At 41.0% G+C, this 14,274-nt stretch overlaps 2 long non-coding RNA genes across 5 annotated transcripts in view; one reads left to right on the top strand and one right to left on the bottom strand.

The window, feature by feature from the left end:
- Positions 1-14,274, top strand: part of LOC131492628 (uncharacterized) — a 64,109-nt gene that overhangs the window by 5,411 nt on the left and 44,424 nt on the right. Inside the window, exon 4 of one of the 4 annotated variants that reach the window (XR_009252196.1) lies at positions 5,790-5,956. The exons of the other annotated variants lie outside the window; for them this stretch is intronic. This is a non-coding gene — a long non-coding RNA (uncharacterized LOC131492628). Of the gene's footprint in view, positions 1-5,789; positions 5,957-14,274 lie in introns of those variants that run through there. 4 annotated transcript variants of the gene reach the window in all.
- LOC131492632 (uncharacterized) lies at positions 6,017-12,637 on the bottom strand. Its single transcript, XR_009252202.1, has 2 exons — positions 10,704-12,637; positions 6,017-8,103 (listed from the first exon to the last, which is right to left on the bottom strand). It is a non-coding gene; the product is annotated as an uncharacterized LOC131492632 (long non-coding RNA).

Genomic DNA, 14,274 nt, shown 5'->3' with positions numbered 1-14,274 from the left:
CGTCAGCCCAGAGCCTGACGCGGGGCTCGAACCCACGAATGGGGAGATCGTGACCTGAGAGGAAGTCAGCCACTTAACCTACTGAGCCCTCCAGGTGCTCCTTAGGTACTCTCGAAACAGCAGTCAGCTCTCAGAAAACCCTGGCCTTGGCTCGTCCATCCTCTGATGAGCTGCACCTCATCTGTCTGGTCCTGGTTCTCTGTCCACTTTAGTGTTACTTGGGCATCCCTGCCCCTTGTCCATAAGCCTTTCCATGTCCAGCTGTCTCTCAGTTATTTCCCCACTCCTCCCAAGGGCACAGGAAACGTGACCGGTGCTCTGTCTCGTGACTCCATGGGGCCTCTGGCTATACAGTGGAGCTAACCGAGGCCATGTTCCCCAGTGACCCATCTGACCATTTCTGTCTTACAGCCCAGTGTCATGCTGCTTAAAGCCACAACGCTGGGCTCTTGCCACCTTATTTGTGTAAGATTTAGGCCCCCTGTGTGTGAATTCTTTCACTTCCCATCTCCACTCCCAGGCTGATGGCCTAGATGAAATGCAGGGCACAGGTCCTTTCTCAGGGGTATTATCCTATCTACACACTCTTGCGTTTCTTCTTCCCCCCCTCCCACCCCTAATCTGGGAAAGTTTCATCTGATTTTGGAGATAAGACAAAATCACTCAGACTGCTTATTCTCCCAAATCTTGTTTATGCTCTTAGGCTTTTAAAACTCACAAATAGGGGTGCCTGGATGGCTCAATCAGTTAAGTGTCTGACTCTTGGTTTCAGCTCAGGTCATGATTTTACATTCTTTTTCTTTTTTCTTTTTCATGCTAAATCTTTGAAGCCCAGAGTGTATTTTATACTTACAGTATATGTATCAACTAGCACTGGCCATGTTCCAAGTGCTAAATACAGTAGCTACTGTATTAAACAGTGTGACTCTCACATTTTTTTCTCAAGGCACAACAAAATATCAGAACCTCGAAAAGTGAATATTTTTGGGGCGCCTGAGTGGCTCAGTCAGTTGAGCATCGACTCTTGATTTCGGCTTAGGTCACAATCCCCGGGTCATGGAATCAAGCCACGTGTCAAACTCCATGCCGAGCATGGAGCCTGCTTGCGATTCTCTCCCTTTGTCTGTCTCTTTGCACATCTCCCTGACTTGTGCTCGCTGGTTCTCTCTCTAAAAACAGGGAAAGACAAAATTTTTTAAAGAGAAAATGTTATTTATTTTTCTAAGTGGATGAAAGACTTCCTGATGTTTGTAATATTTTCATTTGATTCATGAGGGCAAACACATGGTAATGAAAATATCTATACATCACACACAGAAACACGTATGTCACCATAATCCTCTATTGTGGAAAATTATGCTTTTAGGTTTATGTAGTTTGCTATACATTATTTTTGCATTTATCCATGATATGGCTTGTCAGTAGTAATAAATAAGAACTATAACTAAACTCTGTAAATACATAGGGTCATTGTTAATCAGATGATGAGAGTTTCCTGGGAGAGAACACTAGGTAGGGGAAGAGACAGAAAATGTCAAGAGAAAGAGAAGCTGAAGACATTTTGAAAAACTGGGCTTTTTCTATTTCAACTAGTGTTTCCTGATGACACTTAGCTGCATTATTTTTGGAAGGCAGGGTCAGTATAATTTATGAAAACTGGAAGAAAGCCTAGCATCTAGGAAAGTTCAAGTGAAACTTCCAGCATTTAAAAAGGAAGGAACTATGTAAGGAAGCATGGCATAGCCATTTTGAATGTAGTGGAGACACCATCCGTGGGGGTACATTTAAAGGCTATCTGTATACATGCTTACCTAGGGCTCCGATACTGTGTTTCTGACATGTCTTAGGAACATAATATTTTCATGTCAACACGGCAGAAGGTGCAACTTGTTGAAATCTGGCACTACTGTGAAATATCAAGTAACTGGAACATAGGTTATCTGATTTGAATTCTTTACATGCTGTGATCAAAAGTCAACAGTATGGCACTCGACATTATAATTTCCCCCCAGTTGATTTACGTTACACAATGGTTCCCACAAAATTCTGGGATTTGTGCTTTTTACAGGTATCCCATGTTCTATAGCATCCATCAATCTTTAAATTCCTGGATGGCTATGATAATCTCTTCCAGTGGCACCGATATTTGGTGATCAGGCCATTCTTACAAATATAGCCAATGTCTAAGTAGTTCCTCAAATTCAGTTACTTTGTAACTAAAATGGTGGCTTGGCAATCCTATGGTAGGCAGCTAGCAATTACACTGGGAGCCAGCTCAGTTTAGTCCTTTCTAAAACCTATAGGTTGTTCAGTAATTTATTATGATGCTAATCTGATCAGTTGTATAAAATTGACTATAGGGTCATTCACATTTTTTAACACAGCACTACAGAAAGTTCCTATACCAATGCATCAAATACTAAAAATTAAAAATTTGAGCCAAAAGCTTCTTGTCTTAAACTGGTACAGAAAATTAATTTTAGGGGCACCTGGCTGGTTCAGTTGGTAAAGCAGGCAACTTCTGATCTCAGGGTTGTGAGTTCAATCCCCATGTTGGGTGTGGAGCCTACTTGAAAGGAAAAAAAAAAAGAGAGAGAGAGAGAGATACTAGAAAAAAAGGAAAATTTTATTTTTAAAGGAATTGCTTTAACTAGGTGACAAATATTTTCCTATGGATTAAGATCATAACAAAATTGGGGAAATTTTGATTCCACTTAACTTGGGCAGGCTTCTAACAATCTGGACAAATTGCCCAGGGAGTTTTAAAGATATAACGGGGGGGTGGGGGGGGAATAATCCGATAGGAATGCAGCATTCTCTTTCTAAGAGTTGGTGTAATTTAATCTCATTCAGTAAAAAAACATGTCTGTGACTCTTTCCCAGTAAGGGATCTCATAAAATTTGGAAAATATCATTTGAAGTTATGCTCTAACTCTCTATGAGAACTCTTTGGAGAAAGCTAATGAAGGCTTTAGATTTCAGGGGATAAATATAGTCTAAAATGGTCACTCAGGTATATTTGTTAGATTTATTATTTCCTTTAAAGAACTCATGTAGCTGCCTAAGATTTATCAAAGTGATGGATACCAAGAAAATAATCTGTGGTCTTAATTGCTAAGTTCCCAAACCATAAGGAATGATACTAGGATCAGAGGGTAAAATTGCTGCTTTGATCACACGAAACAAACATTATAGAATCTTTACTGCCACACAAATGCATCTCTATGAGGAATGGCTCTTTTTTTTTAAACATAATACAAAACAATTACATTGTTTGGGGTTTGTTCAGATAATTAAATGCCCAAGCTAATATTTAACTACAGTAGTGTTGATAGGCACTGTTTACCTAAAGATAATCAGTGGGACCAGATAGATGACATCTGAGGTGTTTCCCTCGTGAAGTTCTACAATCCTATGAAAATTTTCAAATTTGGGAGAGAAACGGAGTTTTTGTTCCAGTTTAGGAGAAGCTTGTGGTTTTGAAATCAGTATCTGTAGCTTCAACTCCGAGACAGTGAGCTACTAATCTGTACCTACAGCCCAAGTTTCTCCCTTTGGAGGCACAAATACGTAGAACCAACTTGCGTCTGAACACCTCCACCTGGTTCTGCCAAAAACACCTCAGACTGAACACGTCTAAAATGGAGGACATCGTCATCTGCCCTCAACTTCATCTCTTTGTGTCACTTGCCCTGGTGGATTATGCCACTACCCCTTCAGTCTCCCAGGGCAAAAAATTTTGGAGACGTTTTATATGGCTCTTTACTATTCACATTCAGTCTTTCCAGAAGTTATATAACAAAATGCTGTGTGAGATAGGGATTGACATTGCTTCCCGTGTCTGGAAGTAATCGGTAAGGCGAGGCATTACAGTGAGGACCATGTCTACTTTCTGCCGGTGAGACCCTCAGTTTTCCCCCAGTACAAGAGAAGCTGCTTTGGCGGTCTTTATCAGCCAGAGGCACAAGCACGACCTGGAGGAAGGGGTCCTCACCTTCTGGGGACAGGCAGAGTCTGGAGAATGGTAGCCCTCCCATTCAGGTCTCACTTCTCTCTATAAAGAATATTCACCCTTTCCATCCCTCTCCTACAAGATGACAGGTGTCAAAACCTTCCCTTTCCATGTCACACTGAGTGGGGACTGGTGAAAAATGCTTGTCTGGAAGTTGTTGAGCCATGAAAATGGTAGAACCTCCAATGGCGTTGAGTGTGAAGAAAGGGGCAGGCAAGACAGGGAGCCCGAAGATGCAGTCCGCGTTCCCATGCAAGGATGTGTGACTCTACATTTCCCTTCTTCAACGGGGCCCACGTCACACTTTTGGCTCCAGCACCCCACCCCACCATGGGCCAGGGGCGTTCCGGGGTTCAGGGGTGCTCCTCAGCAGGAAAACTGGGGGGTGAACAGATCTCCTGCTGGGCGTCTGGGAGGTATGGGAGCCTTAGGGAAGGAGAAATTGGCTCATGGCCAAGCCAGATCTCCCAGGTCAGAGGACTGCAAGGGATGCACCCACAAAACAAATGTACCCACAAAAGAGGACCGACAGGTGGAAGTCTGTCTGCGGACAGCTTTGCCCTGAGACGAAGTAGCCAAGAGAAGGGGGATGGTGTGCCTGTCAGGAGCAATTTGTGCAGTTCAGGGAAGCCAGTGCCCCTCCTCCCTCACACTCTGCCATTGGCAGGTCGGGGCTTGAGGGGTATGACGGGAGGGAAAACGGAGGGGTGGTAATGAAAAGAACCAACCAGGAGCCCCTTCCCACAAGTCTTGTCTGTGCTGAGGGAGGAGAATTCTGAAGAGCAGAAAAAGCTTTTTTAAGAGCCCAAGTGACCAAAATATTATGAAATTATACTAAGATGTCATGCAGAGTCTGCTTCTCAGGAGAAAAAGAAAGTCGATAATTAGAAGCTGTTTGGGAAAGATGCAACTGTCCCATGTTTACATCAGTGTGAGTGGAGACTTCTCAGTCCAATCCGTGCATGAATATCCGAGCTCCTAAATATTTCCTGGATCTACTCTTATCGTTCTTGTTCTGTGATTGACCTCCACAGGCCAAGGCCTACATAATCGCCTCTGACCCCAGCTGTTACACTACTTCCTTTTTCTTCCTTTCAGGAGGCAACCTTTCCCCAACTTTCTCAGCACTTTTTCCCCCCTCTATCCTCTCTAACTTACAGATCTGATTGTCACTCTTCAATAGCTCTCATTTGCAGCAAACCAAGTTTTACTTATTTTGGGAGACACTCAAGGCACTTAATGATCTGACTTCCTGCTTCCCCATCCATCATTATCTGTTGCTCAAAATTTACACAAATGCAAACCTGAACTACTAGGAAGCCCTGAATATTCATTGGCATGTATACATTTCTGTGTACTTGTCCTCTTTGCAAGCTTGGAATACCAGAAAGCTCTGCTGGGTAATTCATCAGTTCTCAAGAATGACCTGAATGCTAACTAGTCATCAGGACTCTCATTTGTTCAGGCTGACTCACATGTCCTTCTCCTGCCTTCCCTCTTACTTTGTATACATCATTACCACCGCTTCATCGACTCACTGCAATTATTTGTCATTGCACAATAGAAAAATCAACTAGACTTGTTTTATAAGGATCCACAAGAGGACTTTCCCTTAGCTCTTAACATTAGGAAAAGATGTGCATCTCTTGAATAATGCATTATAATCTTTGGAAGATTATAATGCCCTCAAGGGCACCTAGCAAATACTAGCAGATTAGTTTATTTTCCTTGAATGAATAAACTAATGATAATATGTCTTTTTTGCTTTGGCCACCAGGAAGTTCAAAACTAAATTTATGGCCCATCTTTATCATCCACTTAGGACCTCATGGCATGCGACTGGTATGTTAATCTTAATTTTGGTTTCACCTTAATTTTTTTTACACATTTTTGCTCTTTATTATACATATCACCTCATCAGTTTATTTTTCTTTTTTCACTTCCCATCAGAATGTATACATGCCTCATTTTCCTTCTGAAGGCAAAACAGAGTATAACCATAAATCGTGATTATACATTCATTTATTTAATGAAAGAAGAATGGATGTAAATACGAAACCAATAGAATTCTGGAAGAGTTTAGTAAAAGAGGTCATTGAATTTAGTTTGCTTATAGACATAGTTATGGGAGAAAACAATAAAGTTTACCAAGTACTTTCTAATTCACTTTCACTGTTACACATGTCTAAACATACATAGTCTAAACCGTAGATGGGATTGTTTCTTTAAAAAAGTTGTGGCTGATTTCATCAGACTTTCCACAAAATACATTTCAGTGACAGGCATGAAATGATCAGAAAGATTGTATCATCCTAATTTTACTACACCAGATAGGTTTTTCTATAAGCACATCCTTGATGAATATCTGAAATCACAATGAACTTCTATTTTGAATTTCCCCAGTGACATAAAGGAAATGACTGTAACATAGGGGCTGTTCAAGACTCCCTAAGTATGGTTCCTGTTAGGTTATCTGTACCTTCCATTCCTCAGCCCTTAGATAGGAAGATGTTTGTTGACACCACAGGCAGGGAAAGCTTGTGCTTTAGGGAAACACGAACAGATCCAAAGCCATGATTCTTAGTGCTATTTTTATATCTAGCTGTGCGTGTGTGTATCTGTGTGTGTGTGTATACAGATGTATGTATATACGTATGTCTATAAAAGTGAAGTACAGACATACAGTGTTACACTAGTTTCAAGTGTACAACATTTTGATTTGACAACACTATACTACGTTCACCACACACGTAGTTGTGGACTGTATGTTACTTAAATCCTGATGAAAACGAATGACTGGATTACTATATTATTGAGGTTCCAGTATAAAGAGAAACACACTGGGCACGATTCAAGTGGAATGTACTTCTGTGTCATCTGAGGAATTTGATGTCATCTCTCATTTAACTTCTCAGCACAAAGGATAATGACACAAATGAGGGGACAGTGAGCTTGGGGACTTCCCCAAGGGCTCCTGTACTGATAGACGCTGAAACATCGGGTTGGGGGGTGAGGGGCGTGGGTTGAGAGGTAGTCTGGGATGAAGGAAAAATTATGAGCTGGATATGAATTCGAAGCTCCTGCCAGCCACTAGCCGGATGGCTTCGGGAAACCACTTACCCTCTCTGAGTGTCTGCAAGAGGATGACCGCACCTGCCTCTTACTGTTGTGAGAAATAGCTAGAACCGTGTGTCACAGAGTGCGGGCTAAATAAGCGTTCAATATGTCAAGGAATAATTGAGTGGTGAAAAGTTCTAGCATGGTTTTAAATGAGGATTAAATGGATTAAGAGAGACTGACTAGCACATAATAAGTACCAATAAATGTTAAGTAATATGTTACTATTTTGTTATTATTATTTGAGCCTCTAAACAATAATTATTTTAAGGTCCCTAAATGAACATAGTGATGATGATGATGATGATGATGATTATCATCATCACCATCATCATCTTACCAGGTTTGAATCTCAGTTCTTAGCTCCTGCTCCCTTGTTATCCTTAATAGAAACAAAAACCACCCAGCCCGTCCAGAGCCAAACCATCTCTCCTCAAAGTGAAAGGTGGGAAGAGGCAACTCTTTTCTGCTCTCGTCTCCGAACTTACAGACCTGCTTGTATCTCACACGTCACCTGTTCCTTCCTCAATGATTTTTCTAGCGTTCTATACAGGACTTCATGGAACACCGCCCGTGAACATGGCCGCTTTGCAAATCGTGTCTCCCTCATTGGAGCCAGCAACGCCCCATGCTCCGTTTCTGCCAGCCAACGGCTGTCTCCTCGCTTCAGGAGAGATTTGACGCTGCCATTCCCGATTCACAAACCCATATGTCACTGCCGCAGACCTGGTTTTGATCTTTAAGGCACCTCTTCCCAAGCTGGTATCCTTGCTTTTAAGGTGGGGAGCCCTGGTGCCTGCATCAGATATGATTAACCTGAGGAGAAACATGGATCCTGCCATGACAGACGTGGCTCGTGACATAAGCATGTTGTTTCTCCAGGAGTCTGCTGTAGACACACAGTCTGACAGCGACAGCCCGGCCCGCTGACTGGCAGGACGCATACAGGAAACATTCCGGACAAAGGGCTGGATCTGTTTCGAATTAGGCGAGGGGAAATACAGTAAGATGATTGCCCTCTGATTAAATACCTGAAAACTATTTATCAGTTCAATAAGTTGTCACACCATCTGTCACATAAATGAGACAGTAAAACAGATTCGGCCTCTAACACAGTCTGATGAAATGCAAACTCTATCAGATTATTCCTTTTTAAACTCCCTGTTGTTATTACCCCTGTGGAATGAACTTCCTAGTTTTACTAGTCACTCGTCAAGAACTCAGCTCTCGCTGTGTGACCCTTGTGTTTTTTGCTCTTTCATTTTCTGAAATCTTATTCAGGAAAGCAGGGCTTGAAGACCACACCAAAAATCTGTTGCCTTTCCATTCATTTTAAGACTCAGTGAAACTTGAAATGCCCTCTATTAATAAGAGCTGCCATTTGTTGAGGAATTACTAACTAGGTGCCAACCTAAATGTTTCCTGCACAGTCTCGTTTAATCCTCACAGAAACCATACCAGATAGGTTCTTTGGTTTTTAAATCCTCGTTCCAGGGACCGGAATGCTGTGCCTAAGAAAGATTAAGTAATGTGCTCAGGGTCACAGCAAACTTAAGTGACACCTTCTGGCATCTGCCCTCCGGTCTGACGGCAAAGACTGTGGTTTTCATCGCCTACTTTTCACTTGGATCCAATTCAATTAAAATAAAAAGTCATGAGGACCATAAGCCAAATACTGTGCGGATTTCAGAGTGAGAACAGAGCAGATGCAGGTTGGTGGGTGCAATGTATCAGGTATATTCGTCTGCGGAAACAGGGTTTAACTGGTATAAGTGAAGCGCAGTTTGTTAAGCCAGTAAAATATAACTGAATAATATAAAATATAACTAAGTAAGATAGAATATAACTAAGCAATATAAGATATAACTAGGCAATCTAGGATATAACTAACATATAATGTAACTAAGTAACATAAAATATAACTATGTAATGTGAAATATAATTATCCAAGTAACATGAAAAATAACGAAGCATAAAATATAACCAAGCAATACAAAATATAACTAAGCAATATAGAATACAACTAAACAATATAACTAAGTAATACAAGATATAATTAAGTAATATAAGACATAACTAGGGGCGCCTGGGTGGCTCAGTCGGTTAAGCATCCGACTTCAGCTCAGGTCACGATCTCGCGGTCCGTGAGTTCGAGCCCCGCGTCAGGCTCTGGGCTGATGGCTCAGAGCCTGGAGCCTGCTTCCGATTCTGTGTCTCCCTCTCTCTCTGCCCCTCCCCCGTTCATGCTCTGTCTCTCTCTGTCCCAAAAATAAATAAGCGTTAAAAAAAAATTTAAAAAAAAAAAAAAAAAAAAAAAGACATAACTAAGTAATATAAGGTATAACTAAGTAATCTAGGATATAACTAACATAACTAACATAAAATATGACTATGGAACATGAAATATAACCAAGTAATATAAAATATAACTAAGCAATATAGAATATAACTAAGTAATATAAGACAAAAGTAAGTAATATAAGATATAACTAAGTAATCTAGAATATAACTAACATATAAATAACATAAAATATAGCTAAGCAATATAAATGTAAGCAATATAAGCTATAACTTAGACTACAACTAAGCAGTCTAGAATATAACTAAGTAACATACACTGCAATGGTGGAAGCCCTATGGGGAAACCCTAGAGGCTGCCACACAAGGGGCTGTAGGTACAGACAGGCTACACCTTGAGGAGGTCATTGGAAAGCAGATTCTCCATTTTCCTCAGATAACTTTTATTCTGACACTTTACCACCTGAACTAGAACATAAGGTACTTTTCCCATCATTCTGAGATATATACACAGCCTCAGCCATTGTGCCAGTGATCAATCTGTTGCTGCTTTTCTCCAAACCCACCCTTCTTTGCCCCGTAATCCCCCTCTCCTTGGCCAGCTGGCGCCGTGCTCTGTGGGGAGCCCCTGGGTGTGGGGCACACTGCAGGAGGAAGGGGAGACTCTTTCCAGGCCGGTGCTGGATCTCTGACTCGAACAGCTCAGCAGCAAGAGGCCAGAAGGCAGGCGGGCAGGCGGCTCCCCTGCCATCGGTGTGACAGGGCTCCCGAGCGCACGCTTTTCCAAACGGTGCGGCCGCTACAGCCATGGGTGTCTTTCCAGCCTGTCTGGGCCCTCCAGGGCGGGTCCTTCTTCACAGCTCCTGCCTGCCTCCTCCTTCTGTGGTGCCTGCCCTGCCTTCACCCTTAAAGCCTAAAGACAACCTCCTCCAGAAATCCTTTCAGGCTCCTAATGAATGGTATTACCTCTATTCTCTAAGTTCCCATTAGCAATTTATTTAAACTTCTCAAATTGTTCTTAGCCCTTTCTTATGTTTTTGGTGTAATAAATATGGATTGTTTCACACGGCTCAGGGTATGAATAAGACCATACTGTTCACTTCTCACATTAAATGACAACTGTGTTCTAGAAACACAGAACAGGTCTAGACCAGAAAGAAGTCCAGAACCCTATTCTTGAAGCAGCTTTCTTGCCAACCTAGAACATCCAGGAAAATGAGCCCAGAAAATAGGTCCCAAGTGTTCCCTCCTCAAGAGGGGATGAGTGAATGCTTACCCTTTACACAGAGTAAGTAGGCAAAGGCTCACCCACCAGCAAAACCGGGGCATCAGCAAGACGAAGAAGGTTCATGTTTTTCTTTTTTTTTTTCATCTGAAAATACAGAAAGAGGGTATTTGATTTTAGCACACACAAAGTTTTACATTTTACGGCTTAGTGTTATGTTGACTTTGATTTACATATAGGGGAAGTAGGTGGAAGTTTCCTAAACTTTGCAGAGCTCTGGACCCCTGAAGGCCTGACTGGGAAGAACTCTGGCATCATGGTCTGCCCCTGACACCAGCTGCCAGTCCAGCATCACTGCTGAGCTGTTGGGGTCTTCCCACCTCTGCCCATCACTATTGCTTCACGGTGAATCCCTGCCTCGGCCAGCCTGGTCTTTGGAAGGAGGGCGGCTTTGAGCATGACTTCATTGCCCCATTACCAGCTTGGTTATGACTCACCTTCTGTTCAGATTCCTGAGGCCTGAGCCCTAGTGTCAGTCCATCCGGGTACCCACACAGCCATCCTCCTCTGAGGCCTTTCTGCATCAGAGCCTCTGAATTCAAGTGGGGTCCAATACCTACCCCCACACTGCAAACTATGTCTCCCTTGCCCTGAAAGATCATCCGACACAGAGGGTTCCTTCCACACTCCGATGATTCATTTGCAAAGCTCGATGGTCATTAGGAAGGACTGAAAGACAGCCCAGCCTTCTTCTAGGAGAATGAGTCACTGCCCCATTCCTTCCAATAAAGTCATTCTTTCCAAGGGTGGCTGTAGAACTTCTTGCAGCAGTAACAACACGCATACACACACACACACACACACACACACACACACACACACACACACACAGTTCCTGAACCGTCACTGCAGTATTGTTTATGACATTACCTTACCTTTTCTATTAGACTCAAAATCCTGAATGTGAGCTCAGCACCTAATTTATTTCTGTCCTTCCTGCAATATTCAAACTAATATTTTTGTGTGTGGTAAGTGAAGAAAGCATTTGTTGAATGAGAGAGTGAATGAACTACATTATTCTTAATTCTGAGAAATTAGGTTGATTAGCATAAATCACATAATTAACATTCTCATTTTAAAATAATATATCATTGAGAGTAACAGAAGAGTGACACAGAAATTGCTTACCTTAATTAGAAACAAGCTATAATAATCATTCAAAAAACATTTATTAGGCACCTACTATGTTCTCTGGAAATACGTTCGTTTCTAGGGACATAAAAGTAAATAAGATGCCAGTTCTCACGGAGCCCGATGTCTAAGGGGCGAAGCCAGCACATACACAAATATTCGCCTTTCAATGTATCGAGGTCAATAAAGGTGAATAGAAAGTACTAGAAGGACAGAGAACACACAGTGGTGTGGCACCCTGGAATCCCACCAGTGTAACACTCTGTGTGCTCTAGGGTAGGGTAACTACCACCTGAATAATTGCCCTCCCTAACAGACCGTAAGCAGGGCGAGGTTGGTGGCTCTGTTTGCTACGTTCACTGCAATCTCCAAGTAGCTGGCAGACACTGGCACATATTAGGCACTCAGTAATCTTTTGAATGAATGAATGAATGAATGAATGAATGAATGATGATAATACTATTACTACCACTGCTACCCTTGCTCCTAGCTGGGGGAGATCAAGGGAGTATAGGATTTTGCTTTAGGAGATGGGACTCTGGTATTGCACGGACTTAATTTGAATCCTGGCTTTGCTACTTCCTCACCAGGTGGCCTAAGGTATGGCTTTTCTATGCCTTGGTTTTTCTATGCCTTGTAAAATGAGAGCTATGTAAGCCATAGCTTTATTGTGAGGATTAAACAAACACAGCCACTTAGCACACTGCCTACTAATAGTAATCGCAGTAACATAATTATGATTTTTATTAATATTACTATTTCCTGTATTTTGTTTTTTGTTACTTAGAACAAAAGCAAAGGAAAATAAGTGGCAATATTTCTTCTCAATGTAAATATGATAATAGTGCTTCACGTTTGTTGACAGTAAGGGAAAAGGAAACCCTGAACCCTCCCTTAGAATGTGAATAATAAGTCCTGATATACCAATAAGTTTCACAATTTGAGATTCAAAGTCTATGTCCTTAATCAAAACTTCTGTATAAGTTGATGGTAACAGACAATTGACAGAGCACTGGTTTCAAAGACTAACATGATTTTCATTTCATATTGGAAACCTTAAAAAATATGAATATCCTTTGTCCTGACAATTTTTCTTTGAGAGGTTTATCCCGAGAATCAATCACAGGATGGATATATGCAATGATTTCAATACAAGTTTGCTTATGTCAGTGATATTCAAAGAAAAATTAGCCATCTAAATATCCAGTAATGAGAAGTGGTTACTATAATACCATTAAAAATGATGGCATCAAGAATGTGACATGAAATGGTGCTTAATATATTAATCAAGCAGGCTTAAAACTGTACATTAGGTAAATACATACATGTGAATGTGCCAATGTTTATAAATATCCATGTCTGGGGCACCTGGGTGGCTTGGTTGGTTAAGCGTCCGACTTCGGCTCGGGTCATGATCTCACGGTCTGAGTTCGAGCCCCGCGTCAGGCTCTGTGCTGACAGCTCAGAGCCTGGAGCCTGCTTCCGATTCTGTGTCTCCCTCTCTCTCTGCCCCTCCCCTGTTCATGCTCTGTCTCTCTCTGTCTCAAAAATAAATAAACGTTAAAAAAATTTTTAAAAAAATATCCATGTCTTTATATATGTGTATATATATTATCTATATGTTATATGTTTGTATATGTTATATATACACATTGTATATACATGTATATACATAATATATATATACATATTGTATATGTTATATACAAACATATATAACAAAGAATGTAATCAAAATATTACTAGTTGATATTTAATAAGGATAAAGCCATTTTCTGGTGTCCTTTTCATGATTAACTTATATATATTTGATGGTAAACAGCATTTAAAAAAAATAACATGGTACTTCTATCAATTTTATGACTCCAAAGAATTAAAGGCTTTATTTAGAGGCTTCAAAATAATTTCTTCCTCAAAAGTGCCTTTTTAAAAAAGCTTATTAAGTGAACAACAATGAGCCCAAAACTGATGACCAATACACTTGTATCCATTAGTGTAAACATTTGTAAGAGTATAATAGTTATTAAGCAAGTTGTTTTATTTCTAAATGCTTTACAATTGAAATTTATATAAAAAGAGCTGATTTGGTAATTCTGCATTTTTATTAAAAGAGTCAACTCCAATCTTGCTTGTTAAAATATTTCTTTTAGAATATAAAGATATATAAGATAAAAGGCATCTATGACTGTATTGTAGCTCCAGTCAGTTTTCAAATAGGCATCTATGGTAGGAAGAATAATGCTCACCACCAAATGTCCACACCCTAATTTCCAGAATAAGTGCCCATGTTACCTTACATGGCAAAGGGAATGAAGATTGCATACGGAACTAAGTTGCTAATCAGCCGAACTTACGCAGGCAGATCCCCCTGGATCATCTGGAGGCAGAGGGTCCAATGTAATCACAAGGGTCCTTCTAAGCGGAAGAGACA

The sequence above is a fragment of the Neofelis nebulosa genome, chromosome 13 (assembly GCF_028018385.1).
Source record: "Neofelis nebulosa isolate mNeoNeb1 chromosome 13, mNeoNeb1.pri, whole genome shotgun sequence".
Taxonomy (NCBI): domain Eukaryota; kingdom Metazoa; phylum Chordata; class Mammalia; order Carnivora; family Felidae; genus Neofelis; species Neofelis nebulosa.
Note: the sequence above shows the minus strand (reverse complement) of the source record. Positions and strands in the feature narration are given on the sequence as shown.